We start from the raw sequence: 17,694 nt of genomic DNA, 5'->3' as shown, positions 1-17,694 counted from the left end.
GGTACACACTGAGTCTTGAAACCATTAGCACCCCACTGCTGCCACCAGTATAAAGAGTGGAGGGAGTATCTGTATTTCTGCCCCCTATATGGTAGGGTAGAGACACAGAGCACCCCACCCAAGGTTCTCTATATGGTAGTTATGGATGAGCAACCAAAGCTTAAGCTCTCAGGAGGTGATGCAGGCTGGTTCTTAAGTACAGTGAGTCCCCAGACCCCCACAAAGGAATGTCCACACACTGGGCCTCATTACGAGTTGCCCGATAATAGCGGGTCCTTTTCCAGCACGCCGGAATGAGCGTGTCCGTGCATGTATGAACCGGCTAACAATCCGTGGCAATCCCGTCATGCCGGTAAAGTGCCACCAACCCCCTTATACCGGCATCGCACGGCCCGCCCATAGCGTTACCGCTTCATACCAACACCTGAATACTGGCACGGTGATACCGGCACGGTATCACCGTGTACGTAAAAACCGGATCCGGAAATTACGTCATCGCGCAGGAACGGGAAATGGGCCGCCGGCCATCTTCAAAAACACAATCCATTACCATCCACCACTACACCCGTGTTGTTGAGTGCCACAACTCAATCAGGATGTCGAAGGCCACCAGAAAAAGCACCCAAAGGAAGAGGAAGCAGCGTTTTTGTGATGCTGAACTGACAATGCTGGCAAACACCCTCGAACAGCATGCTGACATCATCAGAAGCACAGACCTTAAGCATGCGTCCCAAACCCAAAAAAAGAGGTGTGGCAGGAGGTTGCTACGAGGGTGTCGGCAGTGGGGAGCACCCCAAGGAGCGTACGGGATTGCCGAAAGCGCTAGGACGACCTCCGCCTCTGGGTCCGGAAGATCCTGGCGGAGAACCGGAGGGCCGCAATGGCGACAGGCGGTGGCACACACTCCCCTGTAAAGCTCACCGCATGGGAGGAGACCGCAAGTGGATTTATCGACCCGGAATCCATAGAGGGGATAGGAGACCAGGAGTTTGGCGCAGCAACTACAACAGAGGAAGGTGAGTGAACCATCACATCCACGCAAAACAAAACATGATGTGACACAAGTGATGTTGAAGTCAGATTAGGCACGCCAATGAATGTCCCAAGGTGACATCAACAAATCAATAGAATAATGAGTGCCACCCCCTGCACCACACGCATGATGAGTGAAAATTCCAATCCCAAAAGAGGTGCAACATGACCCAACCATGCCCATGCCCCCCCCCACAGACACCAAAACAATCCAATGCCACCAGCCATGCAATGATTGCCAACATGTCCCCTCAGTACACCAAATGCCACACAACAGAAATTAAATTGTACCTGTATGTATGAAAATATAACACTGCAAAACATCACAGCTGCCATTTGGCAACATCATTGATGACCTGCATCTCTTCTATCTCCCAGGCACCGATGAGGAAGGTGGAACAGAGGACAGGGGCGTAAGCACATCCAGTGCACGCAAGGGGACCAGGGCCACCGCCACCCCCTCGTCCAAGAAATTGCCTGCAGCCACACCCAGTGTGCCACGCAAGGCATCAACCCTGCAGGGGGCACCTGCTGCGACAGTGGTAGCTGTTCCGCCGGCCACCACGGACGTCGTGTCCACAGAGGTGGCTGAAGAGGCAGAGGTAATGTTCGGAACGCCCAGCCCAACGCCCATTGCCAGCACCCCCCCCACCTGCGGAGACTGAGAGCCAGGATGACCCATGTCTGCATGACTCCGACCTTGGAGAATCGGACATTGGCATCTTCGAGGAGGACACTGCCCAGGACGAGGACCCCATGCAGGTGCCTTCCACCACCCCGCCAGCCACCACCCTGCCTTCCACCACCCCGCCAGCCACCACCCTGCCTTCCACCACCCCGCCAGCCACCATTACACCTGCGGCTGAAACCCCCTTCGAGGTCCGTCTGGCAAGGGTAGAGGACCGCCAAGAAGAAATGCTCCAGATAATGCGACAACAGGTCGTCGCTGGTGATGAGGCCATGAAGGCCATAGCCACGGCCATTGCTGCCAATACAGCTGCCGTGGAGGCGTCCACATGTGCATTCCGGGAGTGCATGGGGTCACTGACCCAGGCCCTTCTTGCGAACATCACGCAAGTGCAGCAGCCACACCATGGCCCAGCCAGGGGACTGATAATAGACACCTCCACCACGTCATCCACTTACACCTCGGTGCAATCAAGCCCTGTGCGCGTAACGCGCAGGAGCGCACGGCGCTCGGCCATGGCACCCCCAGACCCATAAGTCGCAAAGAAATGACATTATGGGAAATGACAATATGTGAGGAACTACAATGGTGAAGGCAACACTGTTTGTTGCACACATGGGGACATTTGGGATCTGTGGGGTGGGTGAGGGAGTTTGTTGGCCTATTCACTGGGGTATGTGGGGTGGGTGAGGGAGTTTGTTGGCCTATTCACTGGGGTATGTGGGTGTGTGAGGGAGTTTGTTGGGGGGTTCTGGGAGGGGGGAGTGGGCACAGTTTTGCTGTTACAAATAATACACAAGTTGTGATGAGAAAAATCCATGGCTGGACATTATTTTTCGTGTTCATCCATTTAATGTGTTATGGTGTTCAGTGCCCAACCACCAACATTCCCTTTGTGCATGTTCACATTGGCCCAGTGTCTGACTGACACAAGTCATTCATCCTCCCTGTGTTTCAAATGTATTCGTCAATTAGTGCTTGGCGTACAGCATGGCCGTCCCGTGCATCACGTACTGGCAGGCGGGCTCCTTCGCCTCCGTCTCCATCCCCTTCATCCTCACCCGGCCCATGCATGTCAATGTTAGGTGGCAGTGGTACATTCCTTCGGACGCACATGTTGTGCAGCATGACACAGGCCATGGTGATCTTTGCCACCTTCTCAGGCCTATATAGGAGTGCCCCACCAGACCTGCTTAGGCAGCGGAACCGTGCCTTCAACAGGCCAAAGGTCTGCTCAATCACAACACGGGTACGAGTGTGCACACGATTGTACTCCTCTTCATGGCTGTTCTGCGGGTTCCGCACAGGGGTAAGTAGCCACGGTCTCAAGGGATATCCTCCATCACCTGCAAGCAGATACAAATAGGTGTGTGTCACTCTGAACTGCCACCTTCAGGGAGCACGGTCATGGCAGCAGCTATTTGGTGTGGGCATGCGCATGTCCCTGTACGTGTACCAAATAGTCACCTATATGGAATGTATACTGTAAAGAGGTGTGGAACACTGGATGGGGTTGAATAGATGATGCAGGGTGTAATCATGCATGCTGAGGCAGATGTGCTGTGTCAGTGCAACGATGTTTAGCCTCCAATTAATGCTGTATACTCTTCACTATGCATGGTCACACTAGCCGCATTGCTACAGTTGCCATCCTATTCAGTCATGCATTGCTTGCCATCACCATGGTGCCCCGGTTGTGCCTCTTACTTGTTGTCATCCATATGCATTATTTGTGATATGTGGCCCAGTGATGTGTCATTTTCCGTTTGGCTGGGTCAGGTGAGGAGTGTTTAGCTCTGCATTCATTCTCCACTCACTGGCTATTGCCACCCAGGTGTACTATTAACCCCCCCTTTCCCACCCTGGTGAAGTATCCCCCCACCTTTCCTACCCTGGTGAAGTATCCCCCACCCCTTTCCCACCCTGTTGAAGTATCCCCCGCCTTTCCCACCCTGGTGAAGTACCCCCCCTTTCCCACCCGGGTGCAGTAGCCCCCCCCCTTCTGCATCTGCACACATGAGTACCCCACAGCATGGCCATGGGCCTGTTGTGCAACTCACCGAGCAGCCAGGCACATGGTCCAGCATGTTGCTCCATGTGATGGGGTAGCATGGAGTTGCGCAGTACCATGGCATCATGTGTGGATCCAGGAAATCGGGCGCAGCAATGGGCGATGATCTTGCTGGAGTCACATACCATTTGCACATTGATGGAGTGGTATTGCTTGCGATTGCGGTACACCGCCTCTATGGCATGGGGGACTACCAATTCCACATGGGTGCAGTCAATGGCACCAACACAATTGGGCATGCCTGCCAGTGCATGGAAGCCTACTTTGGTTTCGGCTATCTCCTGGGCAGTCCGTGGTAGGGATATGTGGGTGCTTGCGTGCTTCAGGAGGGCATCCAGCTCTTGGTTCTGCATGCGTGAGAATAGTGGTTGTGAAATGCCATGCAGCTGGCCCACTGTGTGTTGGTAGGTGCCTGTGGCCAGGAAGTGTAGCACAGACACCACCTTTAGTAGTGGGGGGATGGCAGTGCGTATTTGTATGTGGCTGGCAATGTCTTCTGTATCATGTCCACTACGGTGGTGATGGTGTCACGGTCCAACCGATACAGGGTGTGGATCTGCTCAGGGGTTAGGTTGAATGGGCTGGGTCTGGTGCAAGGGATTGGTGGCTGCCTACGAGGCGCTGGTGGCTGCGCTGGTGGTAATTGCTGGCCCTGTCTCACCCTCCTTCTCCTCCTGCGTCTCCTTTGTGCTGCCTGTTCTTGCTGCTGTAGTTGTTGTTGTTGTTGCTGTAGTTGTAGCAGTATAGGCATGTCCTCCTGCGTCATGATTGCAAATGCTACTGATAGCATTTTGGTGTGGGAAGGGGTGTGGTGTGTAGGTGTGCTCCTTTTGTACTGGGCCACTCTACATTGCCTACACCTGTGGGGGGGATTGTGGTGTGTGTGGGTGTGCTCAGTTCATACTGGCACAGCCTCCTTTGACTCCACCTGTGGGGATTGTGTGCACCTGTGGCATCTGCCTTGTATCTTGGTTGCTGTTTGCGGGTGGTCCGCGATGCCTGTTTTGTCGGCATCATGCAGCCCGTTATTACCGGGTTCGCGATGCCGGTATTTGCATGTTTGCGTGGGTTGTAATTGGCACCTATTACCGGCATGCCGGTATTTCCTGCCTGAAGAAGCGCGTGTACGCGCCTATGCCGCTATTTGCGGCACAGTAAATAACGGTGCCATTAATACCGGGTTTGTGGGTCAGAATGCTACGGAACATTAAATGATGCCGGTATTTGCATACCGGCATCATTTTTCCCTTACCGGCATACCTCGTAATGAGGCCCACTATGTTATGTGCTAACACAGTTCTATATATGATAATAAGGTCAGAGATATATACACAATTCAATAACACACTTTGTACTCTGGTAATTCTATAATGACAAATCTATACAATTCTATGTGGGCCCACACTTAGACTTTAGTTTCCTCAAAATGCACCAGCTGCTGACAGGTATAATAGAGCATACAAATCACGCATCAAAGTGTATCAGCATAGATAATAGGGAAAGAAGGCAGGCTAAGGTTAAGGTTAAGCAATGGCAGAATTCTTTCTGTGGATATAGGTGCACAATTCTGTATGATCTACCTGGGCAACCCGTAATAAGAGAGTTAACAAGCTCATTCGATAAATGCTCAAAAAGCCTTGCTTCTTGGTTAAAAAGTTGAACCACCTCAATATACCCGAAGTGGAAGAGTTTCTTTGACGGTTCGTCAATGGTATCCTTTGAGGCTGTACTCCCTTTTAAGTAGGAGCCACTGGGTGTCCAGAACCTCAAGGAAAAGTGGAACACTGGTGCTGATACAGCAGCTTCGACCTTCCTGGTGCTCTTCGATGATAATTTCCTTGCTGGTGGTGATGGTGGAGGTCCTGGGAAGGTGAGGCGTGTGGTAGACCTCGATGCAAAGTGTTCGGTGCCGCAAGTAAGACCCTGTGGACTTGATGTTACGCTTACCTGGTATCCATGGGGACTCCACCCAGCCCTGGTTGGATGATTTGCACTCTTGAACCCTCTCCCGGTCCCTTGGTAAGGCCTCTGGTTAAAGATGGGTCTGCAATATAGGAGAGCTGGATTCAATACCAGATTGTCTTTATGTTTTCCCACCTCCCTTGGCCCCAACTCCTCCCCCCCTTGGGTCTTCTCCTCACCTTAATATTGTAAAAGGTGGATTCTCTGTCCTGCTCCTCGTGGCAGCGGCGCGTAGATGTGGGGGGCAAGCAGCGACCAAGTTACTTCACTGGTGCAAGCCCCCCTGTGGGAATCCAGGCCTGCTGCGACTCCGTAGGTTTGCTGCTTTGCAGTCTTTATATGCAGTTCTTATGTTCTTCTTAGTTTGAATAATAATATCTTGGTTCTTTCCTTTTAGGTATGGAAAGGTATTTTGGTGTTGTCATGCAGTTTGAAGATGAGCACGGGCCGGTAGGCAAAAGCGCAGTGTGGGCGATGCTGTCCGGTGAATAATGCGCGATGCGTGGCGCTGTTTCGCTGTTTATATTGCTAACCTGTGTCTTTTCTCTCCTTGTAGGTTGCGATGTTCCTCCCCGAGCGCCGTAATGTTCCAGCAATGATACTGACCAGGAGATGACTACCCAGGTAAGAATTGTGTGGCTTTCTTCATTCGGGAGGAAACGTGAGTAAACGCTTACTAATGCTGTCTTCCTTTCTCCTCTTTCCAGGTTATGGTATTTCAGGATGCATGCAGTGCCGGATGATGGAGTTCGTACCTTCTGGTGAGTGGAACTGAAGTCAGCGATGGATACTGTTCCAGGTAAGTTGTGTGGTGTTCTTTCTTTCTCTCTGCAGGTCCTTGGTTTCAGGTAAGCTGGCATCAAAGAACTGGACACGGTGAGCGTTACGCTGCCCACAGCAGAATAACGCAAAGCATGTTCTGCTGTTTGGGTGTGGTTTAAATAGTCTCAGATAAAGTAGTCCAGATAAAATAGTCCCAGGCCTGCCAGACCCAAAGTAGTCCAGGTAAAGTAGTCCCAGGCCTGCCACACCCAAAAGACTAGACCGCATAGCTCAGTTCCTTGTAACTGAGCTATGTGTGTGCCTCCATGTTGGCTGAACACCCCCCACAAGTTAAATAGTCCCAAGTAAATAGTCCCATTCTAATGTTGGTCTTCATGATGGTTATGAGCCTGGCGCCAAAGGCGCCACGACTGACTCCAAGAGAGTCTTGGATGAGGTTTTAAGGACTTTGGCCTGGCCCTAACTGGAAGGCTGACTTGCCAGTGAGGGCCAGGGGCAAGGGTCATGACACTAGAAAGACCTTCAGCAGTGATGGATGCAGGCCCGGCAGCGGGAGTCGGATGTCGGGGAACACAGTCAGTGTCCTCTGGCCTGTCGGTGCTGGAATCGTAGCATGTACCTCGGGATAGCTTCAGTGATCAGGACTCGACCACAGGCTCGACCTCAGATTTTCACTCCGTCAGTGTCCTGGGGGTGGCTTTGTTGGCTTCTGGTGGTGGGAAACGCACCAGCGGACTTTCCTTGGTAGCCGGCAACCTCGACTTTCTTTGGTGGGACAAAGTGGTTGACGGTGATGGCAAGGGAGCCCTCTGTCAATTTTACGCTCACCTGGCTCCCACAGAGGCATCGATCTGAACTGGACAGCTGCGGTCTCCACCAATGTGACGCGTAGGGTTGAGATGACGGACTGGACTGGCCCACCTAGCTTTGTTTGCTTGGCCCGTAGGAATATTCTTCTGTAAATGGAGAAAGGGAATTAACCACCTGTGGGGTTGAGCGTAAATCCCCCCACCCACGCTGTTCTCCCCACAGATCACCGTTGATGTCCACTCTTATAGTCTCACCTGATGGTTTGAAAAGATGAGCTCTCCATGAGCGCAGGGGCGGGTTGATAACCAGTTGCTTCACTGGCTCGAAGGAATTGGTGAGTTCCAGAACAATATTGACTCCGAAAAGTATGTAGTTTGTAAGAGTTCACATGTCTGACTTTCACTCTTGTCCGATTCCTTGTAGTTTGCAGCTTGACCCCAGCAAAGAGTTCCTCGTGGTAGCTGACGAAGTTCAGGTAAGGATTTGGCTTATCCTACACAGTTCAATAAAATAAGGCCAGAATATAACCTGTGGCTTGCTCCCTTATTCAGGTGTGGCGAGACAATATGAAGTTCGGGGAATAATGCCTCTGGCTGTAAAATTAGGTAAGTCTATTGTGGTGAGAAGAGTTCCCCTTGTTTGTCCCTTCGTCTCACCTTCTTGTTCTTTTGTTCCCCTTAGGGGCCGGGGTACGGCGAGGATGCAATGGAGACTGCGCCGACACGTGAAGAGGAATAGTACCCCCAGCGGTAATCAGGTAAGTCTATGGGGGTAGTTACTATTGCCTCTGTTTATTCCCTTGGCTCACCTTTGCTGTTCTTGTGTTCCCCTTAGGTGCCAGAGTGCGGCGGGAGCGTGCAGAAGGATGCGGTGGATCGTGAGGATGCTGCGAAGGCCGGTGAGTTCAGCGCGGCACTGCAGCAGGCGAGGCGGCGCGCGTAAAATGCTTCTTTCTTCCAGCTCGAAGGCGCGGTGGATCCGGAATTCAGGTAAGGATCGAAGGTTTTGCTCTTATTCTAACCTCTTCTCCTTCTGTTCCTCCCTTTTTCTAGGAGCTGCAGACTCGAGGCGGGCGTGGCAGAAGTCTGGATGCAGGCTTGCAGACACAGTGAGCGTTACGCTGCTGGATGCAGAATAACGCAAAACATGTGCTGCTCTTCGGGCGTGGTTTAAATAGCCTCCAAAGTAGTCCCAGGTAAGTATTCCTCCCCAGCCCCACCCGAGTAAAAAATAGTCCCTAGGTAAAATAGTCCCTTCCAAGCCTCATTTGGCTTGGAGCTCTGCAGCATGGTCTGCATCAGGTAAGTTCTACTCTATGAGCCTGGTGCCTATGGCGCCAGGACTGACTCTCCATATGAGCCTGGCGCCATAGGCACCAGGACCGCACCCAAACAGCCCCTAGCAGGAGTTTTTGGGCTTGCTCAAAATAACTTGATGCCTGCTTCCGGGGTTTCTGGACCTGGTCTGGTTCCCCGGGGTAGGCATCATGACAGCACTCCCCCCCAAGGCCCCTCCTAAAGTAGTTCTTCCCCGTGGTTTTGGTTTATCTGGGAAATTTCGGTGAAATATTTTCACCAATCGAGGTGCATGCACGTGGTCACTAGGTTCCCAAGACCTTTCCTGTGGTCCGTAACCCTTCCAGTCGATTAAATAAAAAAGTTTTGTCTTCACCATCTTGGAGTCCAGGATGTTCTTAACTTCAAATTCGGGTTCCCCGTCTATAAGGATGGGGTCTGGTGGCTTGGTTAGTCTTGTCCCTGGTTGCACTGGCTTCAAAAGTGACACATGAAAGACGGGGTGAATTAGCATATTACCAGGCAAGTCCAACTTGACGGCCACCGGGTTGATAAAGGCCTTAATAGAGTAAGGTCCCAAATATCTAGGGTTAAAGGTCCGCGTTCCCTTGAGAGGTATGTGTTTTGTGGCCAACCATACTTGGTCCCCTATCTGGTACTGTGGAGTATCACTTCTATGCCAATCAACATCTTTCTTATATTTCTCCTTCGCCTGTTTTAAATGTGCAGTTGCCTCCTTAAAGGCTTGTGTAATCGTAGCATGTAGATGGTCCACTGTGGGCATTTCTAAGTGTTGGGGTGAGTCAAGGTCTGAGGTTCGAGGGTGGTGCCCATATAGGGTATGAAAGGGGCTTTGTCCAGTACCAGAATGTACTGAATTATTGTATGCATATTCGGCGATCCAAAGAATGTCCTTCCAATTACTCTCAGTCTGATGTAACATACAACGCAGGTATTGTTCAAGAGTCTGGTTGGTCCTCTCCGTTTGACCATCGGTCTGGGAGAGGTGACTGGCCGATAATCTCATGTCGATTTGCGCCAATTGATAACATTTCTTCCAGAAATGTGAAATGAATTGACTGCCCGTCCAGCGACGAATACGGATGGAAATCCATGTATGCGAACAATGTTTTCGAGGAATTCTTTGGCCAGGATTGAGGCTGAAGGTAGTCCTTTTAAAGGAATAAAGTGGGCCATCTTGGAAAAGAGGTCCACAATAACTAGAATGGTGTTAAACCCATTACAAGGAGGTAGATCGGTAATAAAGTCTAACGATAAGGTGTGCCATGGTGTAGGCGGAATGTCTAAAAGTTGTAAGGAGCCAGCTGGTTTTTTCTTTTGACTTTTGTTTTGGGCGCAAATGCCACAAGACATCACAAATGATTTAATATCCTTTCGCCAGGTGGGCCACCAGAATTGTCTTTTAATTTTAGCTTCAGTTTTTGCAATACCTGGGTGCCCCTCCATTAGGGTATCATGATAACGGGAAATGACTAGCTGTTGTAGTTCCTTGTGTGGCAGAAATAGCCGCCCTTGGTAATAAGGCAGATCATTGGTGACAGAGTAGTCCGTGACTTTCTTTACCCAGTCCTGCAGGGCTGTGGGATCAAAGAGTTGCTGGATCTTTACCTGAATGTCCTCTAGTGTCTGTAGAGTAGTCATGCCAAGAATCCTTTGTTTGGAAATTATAGGTACTGGTTCTGGGTTCACTTCTGCCTCTCCCATCCCTATTCGGGATAAGGCGTCTGCTTTACCATTCTTACAACCTGGTCAATAGGTTATCACGAAATCGAACTCGGCAAAGAACAATGCCCATCGGAGTTGACGTGACGATTGGGCCTTGGCTGTTTTTAAATACTGTAAGTTCTGGTGATCGGTGATCATAGTAATGGTATGCCTGGCACCGAGAAGATAGTGCCGCCAAGCCTTGAAGGCAGATTAAATGGCTAATAACTCCTTGTCGGTAACCGCATAGTTTAACTCGGGTGCCGAGAACTTTCTGGACCAAAATGCTACTGGGTGAAGCTGGCCAGTTTCAGGGTCCTTTTGAGACAGGACAGCTCCCATGGCTACACTGGATGCATCAGTTTGCACTATGTATGGAAGTTCAGGGCGCGGGTGCTTTAACACAGGTGCAGACGTGAATTTCGCTTTCAGCTCTTGGAAGGCATTTTCAGCTTCTTCAGTCCACATAAAGCATTTATTTTTTTGCAAGAGTGCTGTGATGGGATGTACGACATGTGAAAAATCTGGGATGAATCTGCGGTAGAAATTGGCAAACCAGAGCATGCTTTGTACTCCTTTTGTTGAACTTGGTGATGGCCACTTAAGGATTGCGTCCACCTTTCGTGAGTCCATTCGGACTCCCTTTGGGGTCAGGATAAACCCAAGGAATTCAACTTCTGTGGCATGAAAAACGCATTTTTCTAGTTTTGCATATAGTTTGTGCTGGCGCAATTTTTCAAGGACGGCTCGGACGTGCTTCACATGGTCAGATTCTGAAGAGGAGTATACTAGAATATCATCGATATACACGACAACACAAACGTTAATGAGTTCACGAAGGACATCGTTCATGGAGTATTGGAAGGCTGCTGGTGCATTGCACAACCCGAAAGGCATCACCTGGTATTCGAATAACCCATACTCAGTGCGGAAAGCAGTCTTCCATTCGTCGCCCTCTTTTACACGTACCAGATGGTATGCCCCCGGAGATCTAATTTAGTGTATATACAAGCGTCCTTCACTTGGTCTTTTAGTTCAGGGATCAGAGGCAATGGGTATCGGTTCTTAACAGTTATCTGGTTCAATGCACGGTAGTCTATGCACGTTCTGAGGTCACCTTCCTTTTTGGGCACGAAGAACAAAGCTGAAGATGCAGGGGACTTGGATGGGTGAATAAAGCCATTGGCAAGGTACTGGTCTAAGTATTGTCGTAGGTGAAGGTTCTCAGGTTCCGTAAGGGCATAGATCCTGCTACAAGGGGGTTGTGCACGGGGTATGAGATCGTTTTGACAATCGTACAATCTGTGAGGAGGTAAGGTGTTTGCCTGTTACTTTTGGAAGACATCCTGGAATTATTGGTATTCTGGAAGTAGTTGCATGACTGCTGTGGTTACTGTGGCCAGGCCTGCGTTCTGATTTTTCTTTGGGTAACAGGTTTAGCACAATCCGGGAAGGTTATTCTCTTCTCTCGCCAATCAATACAAGGATTATGTGTTTCCAACCAAGGTATCCCCAGTATTATTTGGAACTGTGGGGCTTTGATTAGATCAAACACAATAGTCTCTCGATGCCCATCCTGACCCAATAGTGTCATCTCTGAGGTGGAATGAGTTACAGGTCCAGAGGCAATTTCAGTTCCATCGACAGTGGGGATGACATCAGAGGTGGTTTTTCGGCAGAGAGGTAGATTCATCCTGGAAGCCAATTCATAGTCCACATAGTTTCCTATGGCCCCGCTATCAATGTATGCCCTTACTGCGTGCATACGCGATGGCTGCACTGGATCTACGAGGACCATTGGTATGATGAAATGCGATGTCTGAGTATCCTTCTTCAAGCTCGGCAAGCGGACCTCTACGCTTGTATGGCGTGGTCGTTTCCCGAGTCTGACTCCATATGGCTTTTATCAGCAGCTCCTACCACCTTCTTGGGTGGTTTTACAGGGCAATCCCATAGAAAATGTCTAGAAGTTCCACAATATAGACACAATTGCATTTGCTGTCTCCTTTCTCTTTCCTTCTGGGTTAAGGGTACTTTAACCCCTCTGATTTGCATGGGTTCTGAAGCATCTGCTCCTTTGGGGTTAGCGTGGGTTTTGACCAACACCCGATTCTCAAACTTGGCTCGATCAGCCTTTCTGTTCTGAAGTCTGTGATCTAACTGGACCACTAAGTCTATATATTCAGCGCAGTCTTGAGGTGGGTTCATGACTTGAGCCAGGACATCCTTGAGTTCTCTGCAAAGCCCTTGATGAAATAACGTGATTCGTTTTACCTCAGGCCATCCAGTTTCCACTATTAACCTATTAAAGGTTGCGATGTAGGATAGAAGGTCCTGGTTACCCTGTCGTAGGGACAAAAGTTCATTATCCAGGGCCTGTCCTTGGGAGTGCCGGGCAAATAGCCTTTTCATGCTAGTTTGAAAGCCCTGAAAATCCCGAAGAATTGGGTCATCCTGAGTAACTACTGGAATTAAACAATCAGCTGCACTGCTGCTGAGATATGACAATACAAAGGCTACCTTGGCTTGATCGTTTGGGAAGGCTCCAGGTCTGCATTAAAAGTGCAAGCGGCATTGGTTCATAAACACGGCGATCCTTTTGGGATCTCCGGCAAAGCGTTCGGGTGGGGCTAATGGAATATTTCCTGGTAGGTTTATTTGCACAGAGTTACTCGATAACACAGGAGATGGATTTCCCCCGGAACCAGGTAGGGGTGCTTGTCCAGCCTGGCTTTGCAATAGTTGCCTAGCAACGTCATCAGTTCGCTCCTTTGACAAAATCAGTTCTCTCCTAAGAGCATTGGTTTCTTGACAGGCGGAATGCACTTCAGCCCTCTGTTCCCCTAGTAATTGGGCCAATTGGTCAGTCTCTGAGGTATCCATAACGCCCGGGTGGGAATTTGTGGGTAGGCTTTGCGTTCTGTGACGCTCACCTGGCTCCCACAGAGGCATCGATCTGAACTGGACAGCTGTGGTCTCCACCAATGTGACGCGTATGGCCGAGATGACGACTGGACTGGCCCACCTAGCTTCGTTTGCTTGGCCCGTAGGAATATTCTTCTGTAAATGGAGAAAGGGAATTAACCACCCGTGGGGTTGAGCGTAAATCCCCCCCCCCGCTGTTCTCCCCTCAGATCACCTTTGATGTGCCCTCTTATAGTCTCATCTGATGGTTTGAAAAGATGAGCTCTCCATCCTGCATTGAGCGCAGGGGCGCGTTGATAACCAGTTGCTTCACTGGCTCAAAGGAATTGGTGGGTTCCAGAACAATATTGACTCCGAAAAGTATGTAGTTCGTAAGAGTTCACATGTCTGACTTTCACTCTTGTCTGATTCCTTGTAGATAAAATAGTCCCTTCCAAGCCTCATTTGGCTTGGAGCTTGCAGCATGGTCTGCATCAGGTAAGTTCTACTCTATGAGCCTGGCACCTAAGGTGACAGGACTGACTCTCCATATGAGCCTGGCGCCATAGGAGCCAGGACCGCACCCAAACAGCCCCTAGCAGGGGTTTTTGGGCTTGCTCAAAATAACTTGATGCCTGCTTCCGGGGTTGCTGGACCTGGTCTGGTTCCCCGGGGGTAAGCATCATGACAGTCAAATGTTTTTAGGCAAAGTGGAACTTTCTAGGGGCCGGGCGTCGTACAGCATGGCATCAAGGTGTCCCTAGTTCTGGGCAACACAATTCGATGGGCTTCCAGTGGTTACGGAAATCTTCCAAACCACGACTGACACCAATGGACTTCGACGACCCTCGAAGTCCAGGTGCTCTCTTCTGAATTCTCGGTGGACCCCTTCTCCGGACATCAGACTCACAGAACTGGCTTCCAGGGTGCCTTGATGAAGAACAACAGTTTTTGCACGATGGTCCCTCGTAGCTCAAGTAGAGGTCTACTAGCCAAGTCCTCTCTTGGATCAGTCCTTGACAGACTCGACAACTCTTGGATTACATCAAAGGAAATGCAGCAGCAATCTTCTCCATCTCGGCGTCGAAAAGCAGCTTCAAGTTTCAACTTCAGCTTCTGAACAAATTGTTAAGTGAGAGGACCCCAGATATACACATCTGTCCCTCATTCACTCTGGCTGAGCAGGGCTCAGTCAGACAATCACACTGGAGGGCATTGATCCAGGCAGGTAGCCAGTCAGGCTCACAGGCATTCAGGCCATTCAGTTCCACCCAGACACCCATAACAAGGAATGTGGATTTATGGCAAGCACCCAGCCTTTCAGCACACTGCACTGCATTGATGTCAGTTTCAGGCAGGGCTTTCTCATTCATTGTGTCACACACACAGAATGCAGACACCCATAACGTAGAATGCATATTGGTCACACACTCTATTCACACAGGTCCCACCCCAAAGTTGTACCCACAACATACAGTCACTGGGAAGATACCAGTCTGGCCTGGACTTCCCAACAATACCATATATGGTTCTTCCACCCAACAGCCGGGAAGTGGAAGTGACAGAGTCAGGGCTTCCCAGGACTTTGGGAAAACAAGCTAAAAGGCAATAGAAGCCAAGAGGCCCCAGGGGCCATCTTGCCTTCTATCAGGAATCTACAGATTCCTATGGCAGGGCCTGGGCATCCCAAAATTGAGGATACTCAAAGCTCCTGACACATCAGCAGAAGCTACCGCCAGCCCATACCCTACTCTGTGGGCAACTCACAGATGCCCAAAAACATACACTAGGGGTACAGGGTTGTACCCCCACCCATGGGTGCCATAATGGTATCCCAAAGGTCTCTGTTCACCACAACCAAAAAGAGGAAGAGCTGCACTTCCAGGGGTCCCACTGGACTCCTGTAGAGAAAATAACACAGAACACACATGATAAGGGAGTACAGGACAAGGACAGGGAGGCCTTGTCCCTCCAATGCATTTCCAGCATCACAGTGGGCCAATGGTAATATGCTAGTTAGAGCATCATGGACAAGATTTAAAAAGCTGCCTTACATCAATCCAGAAGAAATATGGAGCACGCATGTCCACGTTTAAGCTTGGGGCCAAGCTATCTTGAATTGAAAGGGGATTTTGGGTACGAGGAGTTCCTGGATGTCATCACCCCAGCCCATGTGAGAACTCTGTTTTTGAAAAAGTTCAGAATGGGCACTCTTAGACTGGCTAAATTTACTTCCGCATGGAGCGCAGGTAATTTGAGCACCTCTCCATTGTGCGCTATGGGTGACGAAACAGTTTCACACTTTCTGTTCTTTTGTGACAAACTGCAATCCCTCAGATCCCCTTATTTGAAGCCTATCCTTAGGACAAGAGGCACCACATATATTGCAGATGCAATGCTTTGCTGTCAATGTACATATGAGCCGTAATGTTCCAGCAATGATACTGACCAGGAGATGACTACCCAGGTAAGAATTGTATGGCTTTCTTCATTCGGGAGGAAACGTGAGTAAACGCTTACTAATGCCGTCTTTCTTTCTCCTCTTTCCAGTTTATGGTATTTCAGGATGCATGCGGTGCCGGATGATGGAGTTCATACCTTCTGGTAAGTGGAACTGAAGTCAGCGATGGATTGAAGACAAGATACTGTTCCAGGTAAGTTTCATGGTGTTCTTTCTCTCTCTGCAGGTCCTTGGTTTCAGGTAAACTGGCATCAAAGAACGTGACACGGTGAGCGTTACGCTGCCCACAGCAGAATAACGCAAACCATGTTCTGCTGTTTGGGTGTGGTTTAAATAGTCTCAGATAAAGTAGTCCAGATAAAATAGTCCCAGGCCTGCCACACCCAAAGTAGTCCAGGTAAAGTAGTCCCAGGCCTGCCACACCCAAAAGACTAGACTGCATAGCTCAGTTCCTTGTAACTGAGCTTTGTGTGTGCCTCCATGTTGGCAGAACCCCCCCCCCCAAGTTAAATAGTCTTAAGTAAATAGTCCCATTCTAATGTTGGTCTTCATGATGGTTATGAGCCTGGCGCCAAAGGCACCAGGACTGACTCCAAGAGAGTCTTGGATGAGGTTTTAAGGCCTTTGACCTGGCCCTAACTGGAAGGCTGACTTGCCAGTGAGGGCCAGAGGCAAGGGTCATGACAGCACTCCCCTCCAAGACCCCTCTCACAATGGCACTTCTTCCTGGTCCTGGTTTGGCTGATAATTCTGATGGAACTTTTAAATTAAGCGAGGTGCATGGATGTATTCACTAAGTTCCCATGATCTGTCTTGAAGGCCGTATCTGTCACGGCTAGCTGGCACCGGCGTTCCCTGTGGCAACGCTGGAGATTGCGGGCACTCGCCGCTTTTCCCTCTTCCAAGATGGCCTCTCATCCTCTGGGTTACGGTGCAGTGTTTTCACGTTCGCGAGTCAGATGTCCTCTGACGTCATCGCGTTTTCTCATGGATTCCGGATATGGTCCAGCAGAGCCGAAGCCCAGAGCGTCGCTACTCTCTACAGACGCTACGTGAGTTCGCAACTAGGGAGTTACTATTCTATACCTCATACCTATACTTACCTTTCTTTTCTACTCTTTCCTACAGCCTTACCATTCTGCCTAGCCTTCCCGTTCCGCCGCCCACAGTCCCCATCTTCCAGACAACATAGGTACTTACCCAATCAAGATATTGATTCCTCTTGAACCTAGTTCCTTCTCTCAACTCTCGTTCACTTATTTTCAATCAGGACTTCACCGAGGTACAGTGACCAGACCCGGTTAATCCCGCAATTCGTGAGGAGCTGCAGCTAGCGGAGACGCGACCGATCCAGCTTCTCATCCGTTCCAGCAGGGTTTTTTCCCCCAGGAGGGTTTCCCTGGGATCCCTTGCACACCCCTTCGGTTCCCTAATTAGGGAGGAGGGAGGTGTTAGGGTCCTCAGGGGACTCCCCAATTGCCTCGTAAATTGCTGCACGAGACAGGTTAGTGCAAAATCATTACAGTATCCCTTCCAATCAACTAAGTAGTATAGTTTGGATCTGGTGTATTTTGAGTCTAGGATATTCTTTACTTCAAACTCTGGTTCTCTGTCAACTAATAATGGTTTTGGTGGTGTTGTAACCCGAGTACCGGGTTGTACCGGTTTCAGGAGTGATACGTGAAACACAGGATGAATCTGCATAGTGGGTGGTAGGGCTAATTTAACTGGCACTGGATTTATCATGGATTCAATAGAATAAGGTCCCAGATATCGGGGACGAAAGGTCCGAGTCCCTTTTATGGGCACATATTTTGATGCTAAACAGACCTTGTCTCCAATTTGATAGTCGTGGGCTTTACTTCGATGTTGGTCAGCGAATTTCTTTTGTCTGTTCTTGGCTTGGAGTAAATGTTCTGCTGCTTCTTTGAAGGCCTGGGAAATAGTCGTATGTAGGGTTTTA

The sequence above is a fragment of the Ambystoma mexicanum genome, chromosome 11, assembly GCF_040938575.1.
Source record: "Ambystoma mexicanum isolate Mex_15411 chromosome 11, UKY_AmexF1_1, whole genome shotgun sequence".
Classification (NCBI taxonomy): domain Eukaryota; kingdom Metazoa; phylum Chordata; class Amphibia; order Caudata; family Ambystomatidae; genus Ambystoma; species Ambystoma mexicanum.
This window is presented reverse-complemented; position numbering follows the sequence as displayed.